The sequence below is a fragment of the Triticum dicoccoides genome, chromosome 2B (genome assembly GCF_002162155.2).
Source record: "Triticum dicoccoides isolate Atlit2015 ecotype Zavitan chromosome 2B, WEW_v2.0, whole genome shotgun sequence".
In the NCBI taxonomy this organism is placed as follows: Eukaryota; Viridiplantae; Streptophyta; class Magnoliopsida; order Poales; family Poaceae; genus Triticum; species Triticum dicoccoides.
In genome coordinates, this window is record NC_041383.1 from 199,742,130 (window position 1) to 199,768,264 (window position 26,135).

At 45.2% G+C, this 26,135-nt stretch overlaps 1 pseudogene; it reads right to left on the minus strand.

Moving 5' to 3' along the window:
• Positions 1 to 12,538: 12,538 nt before the first annotated feature.
• On the minus strand, positions 12,539 to 25,881 carry LOC119367532 (annotated as a pseudogene).
• Positions 25,882 to 26,135: the final 254 nt, after the last annotated feature.

A 26,135-nucleotide genomic window follows, 5' to 3' on the forward strand; every position in this document is an offset into this window, starting at 1 on the left:
ACAAGAAATTTGGGACAGAGGGAGTAATTGGAAGTAAACTATAAGAAATCAGTGTAGACCTCTCGCATGTTTTGGTCAAAAGAGGAATTTAGAACCGTCATTTGGCACACTAAAATCACATGCAAGATCACCCAGAAAGTTGTACTACCAGTACTAGTACTGCGTGTTAGATGAAAAAACACGATCAAGATCAAGAAAAAGATCGTCAGCAAGAGACATTACCTGGACTTGCTTAATGAGGGATCCCAGAGAGGGGGGCTTGGATAGGGTGATAGCTTTGATCTTGTCTGCGGTAGTCTCGGTGGGGTGCTTGCGCTTCTTCATACCATGAGCCTCGACGGTTTTGGCCAGAGCCATAGACATCACGTCGGCCGGTGCTCCAGCGTCCATCCAAGAGAGGAAGTTGAGAGAGAAGAGTGAAAGGAGGAATGAGATGAGGGAGAAGCGAAGCGAGTAGGGGTTTTCTTCAGGAGAGGAAGCTGAGAGAGAAGAGTGAAATGATGGTTGCTTCGTCCGTCCAACTTACTGCTGGAAAGGAGGGGGTTTTGTGATTTGACGGCTCATTGGGCATTACTGCGGCGCTTCGATCGGGGTAGTCTACCGTCACTCTACTACAGAGTAATTTAGTGCATGGCTGGTGGACCCAGGTGCTGGCTGTCCCACACATCGGTGAAAGTGAGTAATTTAGTGCATGGCTGAAGGAGGATCCGCACGGTAGAGCGTGTCCGCTGTTTTTCTGAAGAAAAAAAATTATTACAGCAAGCGTTTCCACTCTTACGACCGAGGAGTGCGAAACACGATAGCCACTTGAACATACACAGTGCTTCTACTACTAGGCATGTGCAGTGGTTCATACGTCAGTACTACATAATCTTGTTGCTAGTGTAGTAAGATATGACGATAACAAATGATGTTATGCGCATGTCAACTATATGTAACATAGTACCGCTTTTTCAACTGTCCGGTCGAGAATGAACGGTGAGATCAATGTTAATAGAACTAGGTCTACAACGCACGGAGAGTACGATGCTACAATACTCCACGAAACATGAACCATATGAAGCACGAATAGGTTAGGCAGGGTGTATGAAGGGTGCACGGGATGGGAGCAAAAGTTCCCTTCTCGACCCACTTTTGGGTGTTTGACAGAGTGCATGAAGGGTGCATGAGTCCACACTAGTAGGTTAATAAAAATACACGAAGAGGAAACAACTATATTGAGATGAGAATGCAACCAAACACACCCACACGCTTTGTGCTACAATGACGGATCTGCACCGTCTGAGTTTGATCCAACGGTCATGTTGCACCGAGACATGGACATGCCCATGCAGAGGGCGCCTAAACACCACCGAAGTCCCTCTGCTTCTTGAGGCGCACGACGTTGGTGATGCAGGGTGCAACCGCCCGCTCCCGGTTGACGGGAGCCATCTCATCAAAGATGGCATCCAATGACGCGGATGGATTCCGGTGACGGAGCCCTGAAAGGAATCGCCCGGCAACGGCGACGGCAGCCCGCAACCCCTCCTTGTCCAGCTCAGCCCCCACCATTGCGCGGAGACGGCTCAGCTCCTCAGAGATATAGGTGAAGAAGGAGACCAGGCCAGGAAGCCAAAGCTCATTGAAGTCGAATGGGTGGTCGAACGGGTTTAGCCCGACGGCCGGCATCGTCGCACTAGCACGATGGTAGGCATCGCGCAGCTGCAACACATGTGTGGCAACTTGGTTCACGAAGTGGCTGAGGCGATCCTGGACCTCGTCAAGACCGGCCCTCTCGCGCTCCAGCTGGCTCCCCTAACGGCCTATCATATCTCCTGCTTTCTGCAGAAACACCGCCGATGCCTCGACCATCTTTCTGGTGGATGCCTGCCGCTTTCGAAGCTCCGTGAACTCTCGCACATACCGGAAGAGCATGGCACTCCTCTCCTCCTTGAGCTCACGGAGCTCCACGTCCTTGGCCCTGAGCTTCGCATCCTTGGCATGGAGCTCTTGTGTCAGGAGCCTCACCTCGGACTCCATGATCTGCTGCGCCGCCATGGCACCAGGTAGAAGCAATGGGGAGAGGAAGCAAAGGGGGCAAAATGGCTGAAAGGCAATGCAATCTACGGGAAGGCGGAGGGAGCCAGCCGAGGAGCGGGGAATCTTTTGGTTTTCACCACGGTAAAACACCAGTCGATGACTTCTCACATCAGGGAGCAGTGGGTTTTACAGGCGGAGTCATCGTGACTAATTGTTGTCGCGCCTGCTCCTGTCAATCAAAAAACTAAAAATCCTGCCGCACCCAAACACTAGAGCAACGCCACGGTGGATATTTAAATTTACCTGCCGGCAAGTAGATAAAAAAAGGGGTGAAAAAACAAATGTGGCGACGTCCTAGCTAATCGGTCGAACTAGCCCAACTAGCTAGCCACCATGCTTCACTAATGTACTCGGCGGGAAAGGTGGTCTTTCGTGATTTGACAACTCATTTACTTGCTTCGGCGCTACGACCGAGGAGGACCCACAAAACGCGCGATAGGGCGTCCCACGTCAGGAAGAATATATGCGTGCACCACCCGGGAGGACCCCGAGACCGCGCGGTAGGGTGTGCCACGTCTCGGCACGGAGGAAAAATGTGCGTGTAAAAATATACTGTATCAGATGTAGTACCTATGGTTCGACCTCGGGACCCAGCCAGTCAGTCGAAAACACCCCACTAGCCACACAGCTTCATCATGCAAACGTGGCATGGAGGATAGATGTGGTTAGCTCCGTCTCGACCAGCCACAAAGTCTCTTGTTCTAGGCGATTCTTCTATTTTCCAAGCTTTTTTAGTTGTAATAACACCACGGCAAGCTAGCGCCGCTCTTCATGTGTGCCCGTGCAAAGGTTAGACGATGGAGAGAAGAGAGATTGAGATCGCAGACCTGGGACCCACCAGTAAGTGAGTCAACCATCATGCACGTGTTGACGAGGCACTCCCTCTACTCTACTCAACGTAATACTTTATAAAATCAAGTTATTGGGACAAAGCCAACAACCGTTGTTGTTTTAGGCTATTGACTTACGATATTGTAGTGCAGGTTGCCAGTTCAAATCTCGTCTTTCAGATTTGTTAGTTTTAGTTCCAAATTTGATTAATGACAAGTGGGACCCCCGTGTGTTGTTCCGATATTTCAGTGTAGGATGGTTTTTTTGAACAAACACTTTGCGCGGTTAGACAAGTAACGGCACGAGTTACACGTATTTTGCAAGTTTACGAACAAAAATGACAACAACATAGAATATCACATCCGCCCCGCAGCTTAGATGCTATGGTGATACGAGTTTTTACACCATTAGAAGTGAGATCCAATGGCTTGGGAGTAGTCTTTGTAATTATGCGCAATTTCCAAACTCTCCAAAGGTTTTTATGAAAATAAAACATTCAGGCCTCGTGTGTGCCGCTGCATCTTCGATCCAACGGCTCCCCGTTGCTCATATTAGGTGCTCCCCGTAGCTTAATTACCCGCTACGGTGATATGAGCATCTAGGTCGTATGATCAGTGATCAGATGGCACATGCGTAGTACTTGTACTTTCTGCGCATTTCCCAAAATCTCCCAGCCGTATATTACAAAAACATTCAAACCTCCTACTGTGGGCCATTAGATCTCAGTGAACTCGTATCACCATAGAATCTACGGTGCGGGAGCACCTCATATTCTCCCGTGCGAGAAAAGATAAGGTGCTATCGCAGCTTGGATGCTATGGTGATACGAGCTTCGAGGTCGTTTGATCTGAGATCCAATGGCATCTGAGCAGTCTTTGTGCTTGTAAGCAGTGGCCAAACTCTTTTGGGGATTTTCTGCAAAAAATCATTCGAACCACCGAGGAGGTGTTGGGTCACAAATCCAACGGCTTCGAAGAGTTTGTATCACCAAAGCATCTAAGGTGTGGTAGCGCATGATATTCTTACATACAGGAGAATATGATGTCCTCCTTCATCTTAGATGCTACGGTAATACGAGCTCCGAGGTCATTGGATATGGGATCCAAGGGCATCTGAGTAGTTTTTGTACAAATTGTGTGCAATTCTCAAACTCATCAAGGTTTCCTGTAAAAATATTAAGACACATCATATGAGCTGCTATATCTTAGATCTACAAGCTCCAAGCAACTCGTATCGGCATATAGCATCTAAGGTATGGGGGCACATGATATTCTCCTGAGGAGGAGGGATGGGAGTGCACAACCAATCGGTGGTTGGGAGGGTGGGTACAAATATAATCTAAACAACCCTAAACAGAGCTCCACAATTTTATCTAAGGTCGAGGGGTTGACCCCCGACAATCATAGCTCCGCCTAAACACAACATTTGCATGTACTGTAGTACTAGACTTAACTAGTAGAATGCCCGTGTGTTGCTACGGGCCTAGTGGAGGCAAATGAATCAATTAATAAAGGCATCATTTTCTACCACGGGCTTGATCTGGTGCCACCTAAATTGTCCTAATATTCTCCTCCTAGTATATAAGTTCCAAAACAAAAAAGTGGAAAACAACTATCCCAACTACAAATTAAGAGGATCAAATAAAATCAGAAGTTCACTCTTTCAGATTTTATTCTATGTTCAGATTAATTTATATATAGAATCATATTTTTGAACACTTATATATATAAACATTGATCATGCGTCTAATGCCTATCCTCATTGCCTCCTACCATTGCTGATGTGAGCCCCATATATTCCCCCATCCTTAGCAATGATTGTTGTGTTTCCTAGCCACCTCGAACACTTGCGCCACCAAATCGTTGTCCTCCCCACTTCTCACACGTTTTTTTAAATATGTACCCATTTGTTTTTCAAATCTTGAGATTTGTACTTGTAGGCAATGATGTAAAGCAATAATGTTCATTCTAAAGCATACATTTTGAGAAAATTGTAAGCATATCAATGTGATGTACAACAGGAAGTCGGTGTTACAAAATGGAAGGAACTATATAGGAATAAGTAATGTAATTCATAAGATCTATTTCATCCTCATCTATTTTCTATCATGATTTTTTCTATCATGATTTTTTCTCATAGAAGTAGGACCCACCACATCTATGATGATACGTGTTTTTGTCACAATTATCGTCATAAGCATGACAGAAAAAGTTTTCGTTCGGGCCAATGTCATGGATGGTCTTTTTTTGTAGTGTTGCTTCAAACCATAGAAAGACATTTGAATCTTGCACACCTATCGGTATCCTTAGGATCTACAAAACCTTTTGGTTGTATCATTCATACATCCTTTCCACTTAGGAAACTAGTTTTGATATCCATTTGTTACATACCTTCTGGAGAATCAACTAGGTTCTAAACATAATTGTTGTATATGAACTCCATTTCAGTGTGTATGGCTATAAGACATTCCTTTGACCTAGGCACAACCATCGCTTACTTGAAGTGCGCAGGTTCATCTTCTTCTAAGATGAATATCTTATTGTGAAATTATTCAGGAGGTTCATTAACTCTTCCTGATCTACGCATTTCTGTTACAAGCTTTAATTGGAATTTCTACATCTAGTGTAGTAACTTCCAGCTCAGTTGTGCGGACACTTTCGCTACGACTTCCGGTTTGTCAATCCTGCTTCCTTCTGCCAGAGATTCAATAATATTATTAATTTGTATTATCCTCCCACTTACTTCTTTAACGAGAAAACTCCTTCATGAGAAAGTGTTCATTCTTTGTAAAAAAACACTTTGTCCTTGGACTTTTGGTAGAAGGAATACCCAATTACGCCTTTGGGATAACCTACAAATTAGCATTTGTCTGGATCGTGTACTCCATAACTCATATGGTGTGGTCTTGCCAGACTATAAGACGATGCTCTGTTTATTATGTGCATATCCCCAAAATTAATAAAAGCAAATCGATAAATATTTTCACAATTGTTCGAGTGTTCGCTAAACTCATGACTCAGATATATTTCTTCATGATTGAAGAACCTTTTATCATTTGTCACAAATATTCTTAACTTTACTTTGAATTTCTTTGAACCTTTTCAAATATTTCAGATCTTATGTTTCATCCAGTAAATCATATTTACTCAAAACATCAATGAAGTATTAGTATTCACCGCACCCTGGTTTGCTCATCGGATACCATACACTGCTATGTATTTCTCCATTGATTCAAATCAAAAGACTTCAATACTTCATCTACATGAAGATTATTTCTTGATATAACCAATCAGTGCCACATTTAAGTAGTTTTTATCAGTCTTAAGACATTTAGCATTAATGTTATAAACATTCAATTCAAGATTTATGAATAAACCACCAATAATAGAGGTAAATCCAAAACATATTCTTATAACCACTTGAACAACCACTATTTAAAACTTATAAGAATATCCACGGCCTTCTTGATCTCCTCCATGCCCTGCAACTCCGGGAGGCCATGGTGGTAAGCGCCTATGGACACCATTCTTGGGACAATGTAATCGCCATCCAGACTTCACAGGGATGCCGGGAACCAGTGGATCTTGTTAAAGATATTGCAATAAGCAGTCTCCAGCTTTTGAGATGCTTGGCTCAACTCATCTACAGTAATTCACTAGGTATCTCCATAATTATTGGTGTATGCACACTGTTTGATATACTAGTGTTTATGGCTCCAAACCAGACAACAGTAATCTAAAAGCCTGTAAAGTACTTGTAGAAACTATAAGTGCTTGATTGAACAAACCAGTTAGAAGATTCATGGCACTTGTGTACTGATCTAGAGTGTACACAAATATATAGCACTCAGGAACATTCCTTCATCCAATTGTATTTGCCCCATCGTCATCGAACATGCAAACAGGTCCTAAAGTTGTCAGGTTCAGATAGGGCTTACGAGTTACAAATAATGAAGGTAAAGCAAATAATTTTGAAAACGTTAGCTGGCAACCGTCAGCTATGACAAATTTTGCAGCGACCCCCATATCTGCCATCGGATTCATTTGCATGAATCCTGGCATAGGATCCTAGCCAGACGGGATTTCCAAAACAGTTCGCTATAAGAAAAATGCCAGCGAACTATATTTCAAAGCACTAGAGCCAGCGCACTGGCTAGCAGCGCAAACCTCCACCTGGTCACCTGGGTTTGAATCCCGGTACCCCAATTTTTTTCCCTTTTTTTACTAGATGGCATTTTCTCTAGGAAAAATCAACATGGCAGTTTATAAATTTTCAAACTATGTCACATGGCATTTATTATAAGAGATATCATTTTTTATTAAGCAATGGCATTTTTGTTTATTTAAGAGTTGGCATTTTTTATTTAAGATATGACATTTTTTTATTAAGAGATGGTATTTTTTAAGAGATGACATTTTTCTTATAAATAGATGGCATTTTATAATTAAGAAATGACATTTTTATATTATCAAGAGATAGCATTTTTTATTAAGAGATGTCATTTTATTTATAAGAGATGGCATTTTTTTGGTCTATGGAAAAAATGTTCTCTATTTTTTACAGTATGGAAATTTTCAATTATTTTCAGATCATGGCATTCTTATAATTTTGTTTTCTCTGTTTTCGTCTAGAGGAAAGTGTATATTTTTTTCAAGTCTCTTTTACATGTTCTTTTGCGTACAAAAGAAAATTGTAATTGGGCCTGGAGGCCCGGAAGCCGAAGGGGGGAGCTAAAGGGGCTTCTGTGGCTGGGTCGCTCGATCGCGAGCTCCCCAGCGAACGAAAACGAAAACGTTCGCTGGTTCGCTCTCGGCGATTTCGTATCCGTTCCCCAGCGATCGATCTACGACCTCGTGCAGCCTTCTGTCCTTCCACATACGCCAGGCCTGAAATATTTTTCAGTGCATTTGATGCTAATGGAATTGCAGTGTGAATCCAAATTCATAGATATGGGTTAAGTATTAGTGCAACTGTGCAAGCCACCAAATTCATACTCCCTCCGTTCCAAAATAGATGATCCAACTTTGTACTAAAGTTAGTACAAAGTTGAGTCATCTATTTTGGAACGGAGGGAGTAGATATTTATGTTCAGAATTGCAGTGTGATACATTGCATATGTGACTACGTCCTCAGAAACAATCGAGTTTTCCTTGCATAAAGCCTTGCTGCCAGTATAAGAAATCTAGACTGCCTGCTTGTAGCATTGAGTTCATTTTGCGGGGTGCTAAAATCAGAAAAATGTGAAACGCCTATGACCCTGGTAATCCAACATGACAGGTTGCAATTTTGGGGATAATGGCTTCTGATTGCTATTGGGGATGGTACACACATATAATCTTCCATCAGGAGCACAATGAATACTGATGTAATCTTGTGTAAGTATGTGCAACTACAGGTCTTAACTCTTGAACTCTGTGATTGCTGCTTGTCGAGCTGAGTATGATGGTTCACAAGTGTTGGTTTGCCATCTATGATCTCAGAAACTTGATTAATTCAGGTGAGATTCTGAGATCACTATTCTGGATGTAGTAGATAATAGGACCAATAGTTGTTTTCAGATCAAACCACTTATGATGAAGCGGAGAAACTAGTCTGGCATATATACCAATTGTACTGAATGAAATTTGCAGAAGTTTTTTTTTCTCAAAAAAAAAAAAGAAATTTGCAGAAGTTGCAAAATTCAGATAACATATCTGTTCTTCTCCAGGAAAATAACATATACACCAATTGTACTGAATGAAACATGCTTTTTTGGCGCCTTCCTGATGTGACAAATAAATTCTGCATTGTGGAGGTGTAAAATTCAGACAACATATCTGTTCTTCTCCAGGAAAAGAGCAGTCATCTGGAATAGTAGTTTAAGCACAGAAGTGATCTTCCTGGTGGGCTTGCATCCATCAGATCCAATGCTTGCATACAACAGACCGAAAACATAGAATGCGACAAGTAAATTCTGCATCAGGATTCAGGAGTTCAGCAAGCACACATATCTGTTCTTCTCCAGGAAAATAGAAATCATCTGGAATAGTAGTTCAAGCACAGAAGTGATATTCTTTGTGGGATCATCACATCCAATGCTTTTACATAAGAAACCTACTACTACAACAGATTGAAAACATAGAAAGAGATCTAGTGCTACTTGCATACATTAGATCCAATGCTTTTACATAGAACAATCCCTTGCATTAATAGATCAATTGTGATCATAATGCACACCAGTTAATTGATGGCCAAATTCACTCGCACTACTGAAAAACATGCCAGTGAAATACTCCTACTACACACTTGCAACTAGCACTAGCGACCCTGCTTCCTCTGCTTCATCTTCTCTGATGTAAGACTACCACCAAGAAGCTTGCACTGCTGATGATTTCTTCCTCTGCTTCGATCACCCAAGCACTCATCCGTGGATTTGCATCGCTTGAGCATAGTCCCGTCGACGAGCCATCTTGATGAGGTGAGCTTGATAACGCCATGCTTGCTGTCTTGCTTGGAGCAGCTCCTCAGGGGACTTACATCAGAGAACATTCCAGATCCAACGCTGGATGAGTTGATGTGGGAAGGAATACTCAAGAAAGAAATGAGGAGACCAATAACAGGACCGATGATAGTATCACGAGATAGATACTTGGAGCGATGAACATGCCAGTTCACATGCCCAGTGGTGCAAGAGCAGGGAGTCTGGAAATGTAAGACTGTGAAAAGCTAACATGATCTGAGAAAAGCCAAACCTATTTGTCAAATAGCTGCACTATGATGCAAACTTTTCCACATTCTCAAACCAACAAATCTTCTACAACAAACATATATAAAGAAAGTTACTTCGTATCTGAAATTGATCACACTACAACTTGGTATTTGGTACATTGAGGACTTGCTTAGCTCAAAGCTTCACCAACACACACACTAGAGTTCACATTCTTGACAAGTAGACTGATGTATCTCAAACCAAAAAATCTTCTAACCGATAACTGTCCCAAACATGGTTATGTGCATCACGACTCAAAGGAAGTATTGTGACACCAGAGGTCAATCCATTGGATCGTATCTCGGGTACACACTTCTCCAACCAGAACACAGGAATGTTTTAAGAAGCCATAGAAGCATACAAGAATAAATCGATACAAAAAGATTACTCATGCTCTGCACAGATTCAGGCCAACAAATTCAGATCACAGTATCTCAAACCAAAAAAATCTTCTAACCATTAACTGTCAAAAACATGGTTCTGTGCTTCACCACTCAAATGAAGTATTGAGAAATCAGAGCTGAGTTCTATTGGATCGGTGCCTCAGTACACGCCCTTTTCCGACTAGAGCAGCAGAATGTTTTAATAAGTCATAGATGCATACAACAAACATATACAGAAAGTTACTCAAATGCTCTGCACAAATTCAGGCCAACAATTTTTCATTCATATCTGATATTGATTACAATATGACTTGATAGTCGGTACATTGAGGACTTGCTTAGCTCAAAGCTTCACCCACACATACACACAAGAGTTCACTAACCAATGTTACTCGTCGGAAACTGCAACTTTAACTCACCAAGACGCCAATGCCTAAGAATCCAATTCAGCCAAGATTAATTTTACAAGAGAGTCAGCATAGTCTCCAAACGCTAGGCAGCTCACATGATTACGTGTGTATCGACAAGTTCAATTCTACTCCTTTTTCCTGCTACAAGCCGGGTAGCAAACGGGCGTTCTTTATTTTGCGGCGAGTGCGTCTTACGCTCTGTCTCGTGCCGGAATTGCAGTACATGAGTTTCCAATTTTTTTGGCTCATCTGCTTCACTTTGATTTATTGAAAATGCCCTTTATTTACTTAAACCCTTAACTTAGGACCAGGTGTGGATGTAGTGTAACTGTGCCGTACACATCTTAACAAGGTTTTGCTGCCTAGATGCATGGAGACTCTGCTGACACTCTTGTAAAATTACTAATGGATGAAAGGGATTCAAAGAACACTAGAAATCTTGGTAAGCAAGTGCAGAACCTAGAGATGCAAAGATTAAATGAAACTCATGTGTGCATGGTTTAGGAAGCTATAAAAGACTAGCAAGGGCGTAATACCACTGGACTCAAGCAAGGAATTGGTTGCTTCCTTGCTGCTGCAGCGGTGACACGGTTTTGCTTGGGAATCTTGCAGCTGAGCTCCCCCATCGCTTGAGCAAAGTCCCGTCGACGAGCCATCTCGATGAGGTGAGCTTGATAACGCCATGCTTGCTGTCTGGCTTGGAGCAGCTCCTCAGGGGACTTGGTCACGTCGGAGTGATGGATCCAGGGGTCGTTGAACTGCACGGTGTCCGCCATCTGCTCCACCTTTCGCCGGGCCTCCGCTCGGCTGCGCTCGATGTCCTGCCGACGGCTGGCCTCTTCTTTGGAGGCAGAGCGAGCCTTGTCGAGGAGAGCCATGGTGAGGCGAGCCTTCTCGATCAGTTGGCGCATGCTGATCGGCGGCTTCGATTGCGTAGTGCTCGCCGGAGATTCAGCGACCTGGTTCTTGATCACGGAGGACTGGAGGCACGTCGGACTCTTTGTATCCTTGCTGCTGCTGGGACACGGAAGCTTGCTGCTGTTCTTGATGTTGGTGGCGACGGCGACACGGAGCTCGCCCCCGGAGCAGGCACCGCGAACGCGCTTCGCCGGCGGCGGTTGCACGTCGCGCACGGATCCTAGACGCTTTGGCCTGTTGGCAGCCGCCAGAGGGTTCGCCATCAGGGCTGGGTTTACACGCACGCGGGAGGAGCAGGAGTGCAGGTCGGCGGTGGCGGCGGCGCTACGGCGCGGGAGCAGAGACGGCGGGAGCACCGTGGTGTCGGCCATGGTCGCGGCTGTGGAATCGCGAGAGCAACGATCAAGGATCCGGCGTTGGGAGAGAGAGGAAGATGAATCGAGGGAGGCTGATCTGAGGGCGAGGTGAGATGGATCGTGATTTGGGGAAACGCGGCGAGCAAGAAAATAGGGACGCGGGAGAGAGAGAAGTGGCGGCAAAGCAATTTGAATCCGAGTCAGCCGCATAGCTAAAACGCGCGCTTTTGTTTTTGAATCCGAGTCGGCCCAGGCATGGCTAAAACGCGCACTAATGAATCCAAATACAAAGATGAATCTTTCCATCTTTCCAACTAGCACTAATGAATCCGAGTACAAGAAATCTAAACGCTTCAGGGGCACACAGACACACAAAGATGACTACCTGAGCATGGAGAACAACGCTTATTTGGAGATCCTGATCAAGGTTTCTAAGTGTGTACAGCTGCAGATCTTAACTCGGAGTTATGTCATTGCTGCTTGTCAAGTTGAAGTCTGATTATTCTCAAGTTGAACATGCGGGCAAAGTGTCAGTTTTGGTTTGCCATGTATGATCTCAGAAACCTGAAGATCAAGCTTGCAAAGATTGCAAGGCCCCTATCCCTGGATGCAGTAGAAAATAGGAACAGCAAAACACGAAACATCGCACGTTTGAATTACAATGTAGCTTCTACCACACAAACATGTTTATTTTCACTATACAAAACTGGTCTTAATATCTCGAATATGTACACTACCTGAGCCGTAAAAAGCCCATAATCCTCGCTCACAATTTTATTGTATATATGCTACTACTGAATGTTCTCCATTATATCAGACCTCCGGGTCTAGAATGATTCGAACTCTGGTCGACGTTGGAGCGGAACTCGTTATGGTTACTTCTATTGTCCTGCTTGATTGGCCCATGTATGTCGATGCCGCGTCTCTGTCGGCACACCCATGGATCAGCGCGGTGGGCTGCTTAGGCTCCATTGGTAAGCTTATGCTTTCAGAGTTCAGCATTGCAGCCACATCTGTCATGGTGGGCCGATCTGCTGGATCTTCCTGGGTACAAAGCAGTCCACTTGAGCGCATCTCCTTCAACGACTTCATATCCGTCCCCTAACAACGGATACACAAGCTCATGCAACCTTTGGTCCTTCCACATGCGCCAGGCCTGAAACAGTTTTTCAAAGGGCTTGACATGAGAAAACTGCAGCGCAAAAGAAGGAAAATAATCTGGCAACAAAAGTAAACATTTCGTGAACGTGAACTATAAGAAATCTTTCTTGAAATATATGTTCAGTTCACTCACATCTCGTACAAGATCACCAACAGTATCCCCTCGCTTGTCGAGTATGGTATTCTTTCGGCCACTAATAATCACCAGAACCAAAACACCGAAGCTGAACACATCTGTCTTCATCGAGTAAACTCCTCGAGATGCATACTCCAGAGCTTTGTAACCACTGAAAAGTGAAACAGAAGATATCAAAACTGTAAGATTAGAACATCTGAAAGCAAAATGGTGGGAACCTGTGATGATTGATATATTAGTTAGCTCTTCTGCTACATCTGAACTCAGTGCTCTAGCTGATCCAAAATCAGCAATCTTTGGGATCATGTTACGATCCAAGAGGACATTATGTGGTTTCAAGTCTCTGTGGACAAGCCAGAACATGGAGTGCTTATGCAGGTAAACAGTTCCCCCTGTTAACCCTGTAATTATCTTGAATCGCCTAGACCAGTTTAGCAACGGCCCTTTTGTTCTGTCTGCAAAATGTTCGAAGAATGATTATCTCTTTGGAATTTTTTATTCTCCTCTAAACCAAACTATAATAGTTTCAAATTAATTATGATGTGGAACTATAGCATTGATTTAATTGTAGACGGTTTGCATTCGTGCACATACATATACTTGGAATTAAACTGGGCGTGCTTGGAAATAACTTGCAGTAGGGAAAACTTACCACATAGGTAACGATCCAATGATGGAGAGGATGATGACCCAGAGCTGGATAACCTAGAAGGAAATGAGGAAAATAAAAATAAAGATCCTGAAGAAAAAGAGGGTATGGAAGAGGATGAGGAGGAGGCTATTGATGAATTAGATAAGGCCAATTTCCCTTCCAAGACCAACAACCAAACCAGTTTGAACAAAAAAATATCTCAGGGGGCTGCTTCTGCAGTTGAAAAACTTCCAGTTAGCACAGTCAATGACATGCAAGTTCTGATGTCAGAGGGCTATGAGAACTTAACACCAGTGAGGATATGTGAAGATGAGAGTGATCCAAGTTTGGGATCTGGAAAAACTAATGTGCCGTCAGTCCATCTAGACTATTGTTCTGAACAACTGAGTAAATTTGAGGTGGAAGAATCTGACGGGAAGAAGATAATATCAATATGGATATGGAATGTTTACCAGAAGACCTAACCCTGGCATTGACCTCTGTTAAGAGATCCCTACTTGATTCCCTGGAAAAGGCAGACACTGTGGTCAAGAAAAAATCAACAACAAGAACTCACCTACATGGGGCCCAGTGCTTGCTGTCAAACCAATGACCAGAACCAATGGAGATATAAAGATTATGGATAAAGCAGCTGCTTATATGAAGAAGAAGAATTTGGAGATTCCAGCTACTTTCAAAGGTAAATCATTTGCTAACTTAGACCCTAATGAACTTGCTTCATATTCATCTAGGGTGGACTTATGCATTGGTAGCAATGAGGAGGAAAGAAAAGATATCATTCTTGACATTATTAACAATGAGAAACTTAGATGTTTGCAATTTGCTGATGATAATCCGGAGATTGTTCTCCCTGACAATTTAGACCTGATAGAAACGAATGAATATTTTTCTGAATCTGAACAAAAAGACTCACCAAATGCTGATTCAGTTGGCACTGATGTTTCAGCTGTGGTATGTCCTACTTTGAACACCAAGAAAAAGCCTTGTGGCTTATCCCATCCTTTTAAATTTAAATGATTGGTGCCTTTTGGAATATTCGTGGTCTTGGACAACCTGGTAAAATTCAGTGCCTTGCAGACTTTATCTGCAATAACCAAGTAGATTTTCTCTGTTTTTCAGAGACTAAAAAAGAGGTCATTAATGATCACGTCCTTAACAATATTTCTGGTAGGAATGCTTTTGATTGGCATTATTTACCTGCTGTAAACACAGCTGGTGGGATCCTTGTGGGTCTTAAAAGTGATCTATTCGAAGTGATTGGTTTTATTAATAAGAAGTTCTGCATTATTACCACTCTGAAAAATAAATCGGACGGTTTTATTTGGCAACTTGTTGCTGTTTACGGTACTTCTTACAATGAGCTTAAACTTGAATTCTTTGCTGAATTGCATGATGTCATGGATGGGCTCGAATACCCAGTTTTACTGGGAGGGGACTTTAACCTTGTCAGATCCTCTGCTGACAAGAATAATGGTGTTGTTAACAACCAATTTACTTGCCTCTTCAATGACTGGATTAACAAATGGGGTCTTTTGGAAATCAACGTAGCCAATAGAAAATTTACATGGAGTAATAATCAAGACAATCCCATTTTTGCAACCATAGATAGAGTTTTTGTTTCTCTAAACTGGGATGCCCATTTTCCTTTGTCAGTTGTTACTGCATTTCCCCGTGTGGGTAGTGATCACAACCCGTTGATCCTGGACACCGGGGCTCGGAGGGCGACCTCCCCGAAGATTTTTCGATTTGAAAAATGGTGGCTTGACCACCCTGATTTTAAGAAAATGGTGGTTGATACGTGGAATACCCCTGTCCCTGGTAAAACAGCCATAGACGTCTGGATGAATAAGAGTAAGCTTTTTAGGAAGAAAGCCAGGGGCTGGAGTATTAACGTTGAAGAAGATATTAAGAAGAGGAAAAGGGAGCTTTTGCTCGAATTCGACATCTTGGACGTTTTCGCCGAGAAGAACCAGATTGATGACGGTGATAAAACTAGAATGGAAGAGATTAAGAAGGAACTTGCCCTGATCTGGAGCAAGGAGGAAACTGCCTTATGACAGCGGTCCAGAGATCGTAGGATTTTGGATGAGGACAAGAATAATGCATATTTTCAGTCTATGGCTAACCATAGACACAGGAAAAAACATTTGTCTGAACTGATTGGCGATAATGGTCCTGTGTATACCACCCAGGAAATGTTAGAGGTTGCTAATTCCTATTACAAAACCCTGTTCTGCTTTGAGAACAAACATAATATCTGTCTTGGTCCTTCCTTTTGGGAGGAGGATGAACTAGTTACACAGGAAGAAAATGATCAATTACAAAAAAGTTTTTCTGAGGAGGAAATTAAAGAGGCAATTTTTGGCTCCTACGCCCATGGGGATTCTGGCCCTGATGGGCTATCCTTTTTATTCTACCAGTCGTTTTGGGATGTTATCAAAAAAGATTTTATGGCCCTGGTCAGAGATTTTGAGGAAGGGAAAATAGATTTACAGCGTTTGAATTTTGCTCTGATTGTTCTAATTCCTAAAGAACCAGATGCCAGGGAGATGAAGAAGTTTTGCCCTATTAGTTTGAGTAACTGCGGTATAAAAATCTTCTCTAAGGTATGACGAATCGGGTTTCCCCTATGGGACGTAGGTTGATATCCTCTAACCAAACTGCCTTTATTCAAGGGAGGTATATATTAGAGAGCGTGGTTATGGCCCATGAAGTAATCCATGAGATCAAAAAATCAGGCTCGCAAGGTCTGGTTCTAAAATTGGATTACGAGAAGGCATATGATAGGGTTAGCTGGGATTTCCTGTTTGATATGCTCCAATCGAGAGGTTTCGGCCCCAAGTGGATTTCTTGGATTAAGAGCACGCTTATCAATAGCACATTCAGTGTGAGGATTAATGACACTACTGGCCCTTACTTTGTAGGGGGGGGGGAGGACTCAAACAGGGGGATCCACACTCCCCTCTGCTATTTAATCTTGTTGCTGATGTTTTTACAAAGATGCTCAAGAAAGCTGCTTCTCAAAATTTGATTTCTGGGCTTTTGCCCCATGTAATCCCAGGAGGTGTGGTTAGTCTGCAATATGCAGATGACACCATACTCTTCCTGGAAAGATCCACTCAGAAAGCTAGAAATTTTAAGTGGCTTCTATCATGCTTTGAAAACCTATCTGGTATGAAAATTAACTTCCACAAGAGTGATCTTATGACTATAAATATAGATGACACAGTTGCTAGTGAATTTTCTCAAATCTTCTGCTGTAAAAAAGGTTCTTTTCCTATTAAGTATTTGGGAGTGCCTTTGCACTATGACAAGTTGAAAAGAGAAGACCTCCAACCTGTTATTGACATGATCATTAAAGGGATTTCTGGCTGGCTGGGGAGATATATTACTTACGAAGGAAAAATTATACTGCTTTGTGCTTGCATTATTAGCATTCCTGCCTACCTAATGTCTGTGATCAAATTCCCTAAATGGGCTATTAATGCCATTAACTCTCAAATGGCTCATTTCTTTTGGGGGGATGTGGGTGAGCAACATAAGTACCACTTGGCTAAATGGGGTTTGATTACCAGGAAGAAGGAATTTGGAGGTTTAGGGATTCCCAATATCAAAGAGTATAATATGGCTCTATTGGCTTCTTGGGGTAAAAGATTTTTTACCAACCCTGAATCTGATTGGGCTAAGCTTCTTATCTACAAATATAGAGTTAATTCTCCAAATCTCCTCTGGGCTAAAAGTGAAGGGGGATCTACCTTTTGGAAGAGCATTACTTGGGCTCTGGCTGCTGCAAAAACTTTCTATAAATGGAAGTTGGGTGATGGTAAACTCATTAGTTTTTGGCATGATGTGTGGGTGGGGGAGTGTTCCCTTAAAGTGCAATTTTGGGACTTGTTCAAAATCTGTAATCAAGTGGATTGTACTGTAGCTCAAGTGTGGGATGGTGATGAGTTGAAGTTAACATTTAGGAGATGTGTTGACAGATCTGGGATAATTCTGTGGAACCAGCTTGTCTGTTTGGTTGAACAATACCCTCTACTAGATGATCTGGACACCCCCATTTGGGGACTAGAAACTAGTGGGACCTTTTCAGTTAAATCTTTTTACAATCAGATCAATTTTGGGGGTGTGATTCCTAATGTTAGTACTAAAATGTGGAAAATTCTTTGTCCACAGAACATTCATATTTTCTTATGGCTTTGTATTCACAACAAGGTTCTGACTAGAGATAATCTGGCAAAAAGAAGGGAAGTGGATGATCCTTCCTGTTTGTTCTGTTCTGAACCTGAAACGGTTCAACATCTGATGTTTGATTGTGTGGTGGCCCAACATGTTTGGGGTTTTGTTGCAGATTTCTTCAAAATTGAAAACATATCTTGTTTTGATGAAGTTGTGTCCTTCTGGCATATGCATAAAATTAGAGCTGTTTTGAACATGGTAACATCTGCTACCTTATGGAGCTTGTGGAGACTAAGAAATGAATTTTGTTTTCAGGGGCGCAAGTGGAGGAATGTGAATTGCATTCTTGCAAAACTAAGCTGCCTTTTGCACCAGTGGAAAGTTCTCTGCGACGATGGGCAGGCAGACCTAGTACAACGATGCATCTTGGTGCTGGACAAGCGACGTGGGGAACTCCTCCGGATCGCCTGGAGATGAGGCTTGGGGAGACCAACTGAAATCAGGGTCATCGGAGGGGGGGAGCGACAGCTGTTCTTCTTTTTGTTGTCCTGTTTGGTGTTGGTTCCCCTTTGTTTATCTCAGCCTAAAAACTTCCGTAGTTTGCTCCTGAACTTGGGTCTTAGTCTTTTCTAGCTGTTTTTGCGCTTTACTTTGAGCTTGATGCTCTGGATGATCGTCGTTCCTGGTCGTGTAATCTCTGAACTGGTTCCGTGCTCTGCTTCAATAAAATGGGGCAGGGGGTGTGACCCCCTTTCGTTCAAAAAAGGTAACGATCCAAGGAACCATTTTGCATGAACTCATACACTAGAATCCTTTCTTTCCCATGGATGCACCACCCCAATAACCTAATCACATTGGTATGCTGAAGCTTTGCAAGCTGCAATTCACTGTTGAAATCAAGTATTGTTGCGCGCTCATTAACTCTTTTGATGGCGACATTAAGTCCACCAGGCAACTGACCCTGCAATTTTTATTAAGGGGGTTAAATTAACTTCTTTCAATAGACGTCGACACTTTATTAGGAAGGCAGGGGGGATAGGCATTCACTTTTAACTTGTTTCTATGTTGGCTTACCTTGTACACCATCCCAAATCCACCCAACCCAACTATTATATTCTCTGAGAAATTGTCTGTAGCATCCATGATCTGACAGAAATCGAACCTTGTGAATCCCGCGCAAGCCTCTTCCATACGGGTACAAATCTCCACAAGTTCTTCAGTGTCGAAGATATTCTGTTCTCGCAGGTCCACTTTTCCTGACTCATAGATAATCTATCCTTGTCACCAATTTGAATTTAACGAACATTGACACTACTAAAAGTAAAAAAAATATTGAGAAAAATGCTCCAGTTTGTTTTTGTTTCATGTGGTTACTAATGGAGTAAGTATGTGCTAAAGGAATTTCTCAAGTACAAAACTGTACCATCGGTAGTTTGAAGTTCTTATTTTGTACTCAATCCATTCCATAATTCTTGTCGTGGTTTTAGTTCAAATTTGTATGGTTGCTTCCATTACTAGTGCTTTTCCATGACATGTGCTTATTAACTTCTATTTTACTACAGTTAAATTCAATATTTATTCATGGAAAAGTATGCATGTATAGAAAAAGTAGTAATATAAAATCATTTCATATGGACATAATGAAGCAATTCTGAAATCCTTGAAGCATATAACATTGACATGAAACTTCAGCCTATTAGTTTCCATATCTGAGTCCATGATTGAGCGCATTAGGAAATTCACTGAAGTAAGTGCTGACCTACAAATGGTTGTTCTCCAGCATTGCAGAGTTCAGTAGCTCCTTGAATGCGTATTTTGGTGAACTCCAAAGGTTTTGTTGGAAACCTAAATGTAGGAAAATCTCATCATTATTGTGCCACCCATCTTTGGTTTCAACAGACTCATAAGAAGTGGGAAACTTCATGCATTTGAGTCTGTATAACTGTGCTTATGGCACAGTTACATAACTTGAGCATGAAACTGACTCAATTAACGAGGAAAAATCATGCTTCTTGACAAATATACTAGGAGTATGTCAAATCATTGTGTATATTAAGTCAAACAAATTCATTGATCTGACCTGATGTGACGATTTGAACCATCTGTGACTACAGTGAGCACCCCCTCATCGGCCTGCTAGACAATATAAAATATTATCGTTATTGCTGCACAGATTGTATGACCGAGCTCAAACACCCTACAGAATCAGGATTGTAAATTCATATCGAATTGTTTAACTGGCAATTAACAATCTGCAATTGGGCCCTAATTCAGACAAAATCGCTCTGAAATCAGTGTTTTCCCTCAATCACATACAACTAGAGAGGTTTCAGTCTAACAGGTTTCATTTTTTATATCAGCTCTGAAATCAGTGATTGCCCCAATTTTGATACTAGTACTAACTGTTAGATGTGTATAGTCCCCTTTTCGGTATATCCCCATTATATAAGGGGTTTTCTGCACTTTGACACACATGTACATGTATTGGCCTTTGGCCCTCAGGAAATAATAGTTGCCATTCATCCAACATGGTATCAGATGCTAGGTTAGCCTCTCATCCCCGCACGATGCAACTCCGTGCGTACTCTCAATTTTCCTCGTCGCCGGTCGTTTCCGCCCGGATCTGACGCTCGTTGACGAGCTCCTCGCGCAGCTGGTTCCTGCAGGCTGGTCGCCTCGTCCCAGCTGCCCGTGCTCGCTGCTGGCGAGCCGTGCGCCCGCCTCCCGCTGCTGCCTGCCTCTGCCTGGCCGGCCCCAGGCCGTCTCGGCTCCTCTGCTCAGGCCCTCCCCCGCCACTTCCTCCGCCCGGCCGGCTCCAGGCCACCCCCGACAACTCCTCCGCTCGGCTGCTCCTCAGCCCGCCCGCCCCCGATACTCCCTCCGCCCGGCCGGCCCCAGGCCATCCCGGATCCTCTGCTCCGGCCCGGCCCCGGCCATCTCTTCGCTGGCCGCCTCCTCTGCTCAGGTTGCTGGCTCGGTCCCGGCTCCTCAGCATCGTTCTCCCGCAGCTGAGCGCTTGCTCGTTTGGGCTGTCTTTTCTCGATCCAGATCGGGTCTTCTCTGAAGGTTGACCAAAAGAGAGAGAGAGAGAGAGAGACAGCAATTCCCCATGTCTTCTTCGGGATATATTGCTGTTCCTCGGTGCTCAGTGATCTTTGATGGCACCAACTATGCTGAGTTTGTGGGTTTCATGCGCATCCATATGCGGGGTCTTCTTCTGTGGGGCGTTATCTCTGGCGAGGTTCCCTATCCGCCCAGCCCTGTTGCTCCGGTGGCCCCTGTTCCACCGGTACCGCCGGTGCTTGCTGCTGATGCTTCTCAGGCTGATCGGGATGCAGCCAAGGCTCTTGATGATGCTGCAGTTGATGCTTATGATCAGAAGGTATCCGTATATTCTGATGCTCTTTCTGTCTACCGGGATGATCTGTCTGCTTACACTCAATGGTGCAATGATGATGCTCGAGCTGCTGCTGTTCTTACTGCGAGTGTCCTACCTCAGTTTGCTTCGGAGTTCATGGGCCTCGGCACTGTTGCAGCGATGTGGTCCTATCTTTGTCAGCGCTATCAGCCATCTGGCGATGCTCTATACCTCCCTGTGGTGCGTCAGGAGCATGCTCTTCAGCAGGGTGACTCGTCTGTTGATAAGTTCTATTCACAGTGCTCTGCCATCTGGCGTCAGCTTGACTCACTGCGGACAGTTGTTTGTGGCACTTGCCGTTGTTGCCAGACTACGAGGTCTGACTTGGAGTTTCAGAGGGTCCATGAGTTCTTATCTCGTCTCCGCTCTGAGTTTGAGCCTCGCCGTGCTCACTTGCTTGCTCGTGGTCGTGTTCCTATCTCAGAGATACTTGCCGAGCTTCGTGCCGAGGAGACCCGCCTTCGCTCTGCTGGGTTGCTTCTGGTTCCGTCAGTATTGGCTGCCCGGGCTCCGGTGTCGTCTGCTCGCCTCACTGCTCCGCCGCTCCTGCCTACTCCTCCAGGGGGTGAGCCGTCCTCCTTATGCTGAGAAGGGCACGTCGTGCCATGACACCGTCTGTGGTTACTGCTCCCGACCAGGTCACCCAGAGTCTGATTGTCGCCAGAAGAAGCAAGACCAGAGGCGCTCCAACGGGCCTCCTGTGTCTTCCTCGACTCCGTCACTCACTGACCAGGACATTGTTCGCCTCAAGCGTCTTCTTGCTTCCTCAGGCTCCTCGTCGACTAGCTCTGCTGCTGCTGTGACTACATCCTCCTCCTCACCATCATAGGCATCTACACGGTCAGGTACATCTTCGTGGGTTCTGGATTCTGGAGCCTTCTTTCATATGTCTTCTGATTCTTCCATGTTGTCTTCTCTCCGACCTCTTGATTTGCCTGTTAATGTTCTTACTGCCGATGGCACATCTCATCCTGTTGCTAGTCGTGGTATTCTTTCCACTCCTTCTTTTTCTGTTCTGAGTGTGTCACATGTTCCTCGCCTTACCATGAACCTTTTTTCCGCTGCCCAACTTACTGATTCTGGTTGTCGTATCATTCTTGATACCGACTCTTACTCCATTCAGGATCGTCGCACCAAGGCTTTGGTTGGTGCTGGCCCCCAGCACCATGAGTCAGAGGGCCTTTGGGAGGTTGACTGGCTTTGTGTTCCTTCCGCTGCCACCACTTCTGCCAGCTCTCATGCTCTTGCTGCCTCTACATCTGCGTCCTTCCAGCAGTGGCATCATCGAGTTGGTCACATATGTGGCTCTCGCTTGTCTTCCTTAGTTCGTCAAGGCCTCTTAGGGTCTGTATCTGGAGATGTCTCCTTACATTGTAATGGTTGCAGACTTGGCAAACAGACTCAGTTACTTATCCTACTAGTTAGTCTGTATCTCAGCGTCCTTTTGACTTAGTTCATTCTGATGTCTGGGGTCCTGCTCCCTTTGATTCGAAAGGTAGTCATCACTACTATGTTTTGTTTATTGATGATTTTCACTACACTTGGCTCTACTTCATGAAATCTCGTAGCGAGGTTCTCCCTATATACAAAAGTTTTGCTGCCATGGTTCACACCCAGTTTTCCACGCCCATTCGTACTTTTCGTGCTGACTTCGCTGGAGAGTATATCTCTCAGCTGTTGCATGGTTTTCTCGCGGAACAGGGTACTCTTGACCAGTTCTCCTGTCCTGGTGCTCATGCTCAGAATGGCGTTGCCGAGCGAAAGCATCGTCATTTGCTTGAGACGGCTCGTGTACTGATGATTGCGGCTTCCCTTCCACCCCACGTTTGGGTTGAGGTTGTTTCCGCATCCACCTATCTCATTAACATTCAGCCATCGACTTCTCTGTAGGGTGGCATCCCTATGGAGTCTCTCACTGGTCGCTCTCCTGACTACTCAGCTCTTCGTATGTTTGGATGCGTCTGCTATGTTCTTCTTGCCCCCGAGAACGCACCAAACTGACTGCTCAGTCGGTTGAGTGTGTTTTCCTTGGCTACAGTGATGAGCACAAGGGCTATCGATGTTGGGATCCTGTGGGTCGTCGCTTGCGCATCTCGCGTGATGTGACCTTTGACGAGTCTCGTTCTTACTACCCACGTTCTTCTTCCTCGAGTTTCTCTGTGGACGACCTTTCTTTTCTTCTCCTTCCCGATACACCCTGCTATGTTCCTCATGTGTCACCTCTTCCTCCGGCACCTCTCATTCCTTCTCATTCACCACCGACCTCGTCTTCTCCATCCTCCTCCTCCACCTTTCCCCCATCCTCTCCAATCCGTCGCCCTCTCTCACCGTTTCCTCTCCACTATACTCGACGATCTCGTACTGAGGATGTCTCCTCTGACGAGCCTTCCACCTCTGGTGCACCTCCTCTCACACCTCCCCCGATTCATAACCTCCATGCTCGGCCTCGCCCTCTGCCTAATCGCTATTCCCCTGGTCGGTACGGTCTCTCTGTTTTGACTGAGCCCACTTCCTATCGCACTGCCATGACTCAGCCTGAATGGCAGCTTGCGATGGCCGAGGAGCTTGCTGCCCTTGAGCGCTCTGGCACATGGGATCTAGTTCCCCTCCCTTCCGGTGTCCGTCCCATCACCTGCAAGTGGGTCTACAAGCTTAAGACTCGCTCTGATGGTTCTCTTGAGCGCTACAAAGCTCGTCTTGTGACCCGTGGCTTTCAGTAGGAGCAGGGGCGCGATTATGATGAGACATTCGCTCCTGTGGCCCACATGACCACTGTCCGCACTCTTCTTGCTGTGGCTTCTGTTCGTCAGTGGTCTATCTCTCAACTTGATGTTCAGAACGCTTTTCTCAGTGGCGAGTTGCGTGAGGAGGTTTATATGCAGCCGCCACAGGGGTACTATGCTCCCGATGGTATGGTCTATAGACTTCGCCGCTCCCTATATGGTCTTAAACAGGCCCCTCGCGCCTGGTTTGAGCGCTTTGCATCTGTGGTGATTGCCGCTGGTTTCTTGTCCAGTGACCATGATCCCGCGTTGTTTGTTCACACGTCTCCTCGTGGTCGGACACTTCTCCTTCTCTATGTTGATGACATGATCATCACTGGTGATGATGCTGATTACATTGCCTTTGTTAAGGCTCGCCTTCGCGAACAGTTTCTCATGACTGATCTTGGTCCACTCCGCTACTTTCTTGGGATTGAGATCTCCTCGACCTCTGATGGCTTCTACATCTCCTAAGAAATATATATTCAGGATCTTCTTGCTCGCGCTGCTCTCGGTGATGAGCGCACGGTTGTGACTCTTACGGAGCTCAACGTTCAGCTTCATGCCACCGATGGTGACCCTCTTCCTAATCCCACTCGCTATCGTCATCTTGTTGGCAGTCTTGTCTATCTTGTTGTTAAGCGTCCTGACATCTCCTATCCTGTCCACATCCTGAGTCAGTTTGTTTCAGCCCCCACCTCTATCCACTATAGTCATCTCCTCCGTGTTCTACGATATCTTCGTGGCACGATCTCTCAGCGCCTTTTCTTTCCCCGCTCCAGCTCTCTTGAGCTTCAGGCCTACTCTGATGCTACCTAGGCTAGTGAACCCTCTGATCGACGCTCACTGTCTGCTTATTGTGTCTTTCTTGGTGGCTCTCCTGGAAGACAAAGAAACAAACTGCAGTTTCTCGCTCGAGTACAGAGGCTGAGTTGCGAGCCATGGCGATGCTGACGGCTGAGGTGATCTGGTTACGATGGTTACTTGAGGATTTTGGTGTGTCTTCTACTACCTCGACTCCCTTACTGTCAGACAGTACTAGCGCTATCAGTATTGCGCGTGACCCGGTGAAGCATGAGCTCACCAAGCACATCGGTGTGGATGCCCACTTTGTGCGTGTTGTGTGCAGGATCAGACTCTTGCTCTTCACTATGTGCCCTTTGAGTTACAGTTGGCGGACTTCTTCACCAAGGCACAGACTCGAGCGCAGCACGGCTTTTTCCTGTCCAAACTCAGTGTTGTTGATCCACCATGAGTTTGAGGGGGGTGTTAGATGTGTATAGTCCCCTTTTTGGTATATCCCCATTTTATAAGGGGTTTTCTGCACTTTGACACACATGTGCATGTATTGGCCTTTGGCCCTCAGGAAATACTAGTTGCCACTCATCCAACACTAACCTTGACACGGTGACTATCTGCAGTAGAATTGTCGACGAGGGAGATGAGAGGGATGAGGCGGATGAACATGTCGATCTCGTGCTGCGCCGCGCGGAGCTCGTCGGCCATCCGTGCGCCCAGCAGCAGGCGGCGGAGGTACCCGCAGTCCTGGCACACCGTGACGAGCGCGTAGAACCGCCACAGCGCGGCCCCAAGCTGCTCCAGCGGTCGCCTGGTGGCCTCCCGCCGCATCAGCTCGACGAGCTCCAGCTCCCTTAGCAGGCTGCCGACGAGCTCCACGTGCTACGCGAGCCGCACGCAGGCGTCCCGGTGGCGGCGCGCCGCCAGGGCGGCCTGCACGACCATGGAGACCAGCCCCAGCGCGTCCACGCCGACCAGCTGCGCCACGTTGGAGGCCTGCCCCAGCGTGCCCCGCAAGCTGCTCGAAGGGCTGTCCCATGGGCTCGCCATGCTCGCTGCTCCCCGTCCCTGTGCTCTGCGGCCTCTCCCTCTCCTGGCCTTGTTGCCGCCATTGACACGTATCTATCGGCGTGTCTTTGTGTCGCCGGCGACTTTGACTAACTAAATTATCAAGTGGCATGATGGGTAGAGTGAACTACAGACCTACGGCTGGCGAGGCTTCCTGGCAGCCTTCGCCTTCTCCGTCGTCGGGGCCTTTCGCTTCCTCGCGGTGGCGGTTGTACCCTGTGAGATCAGCACACGCA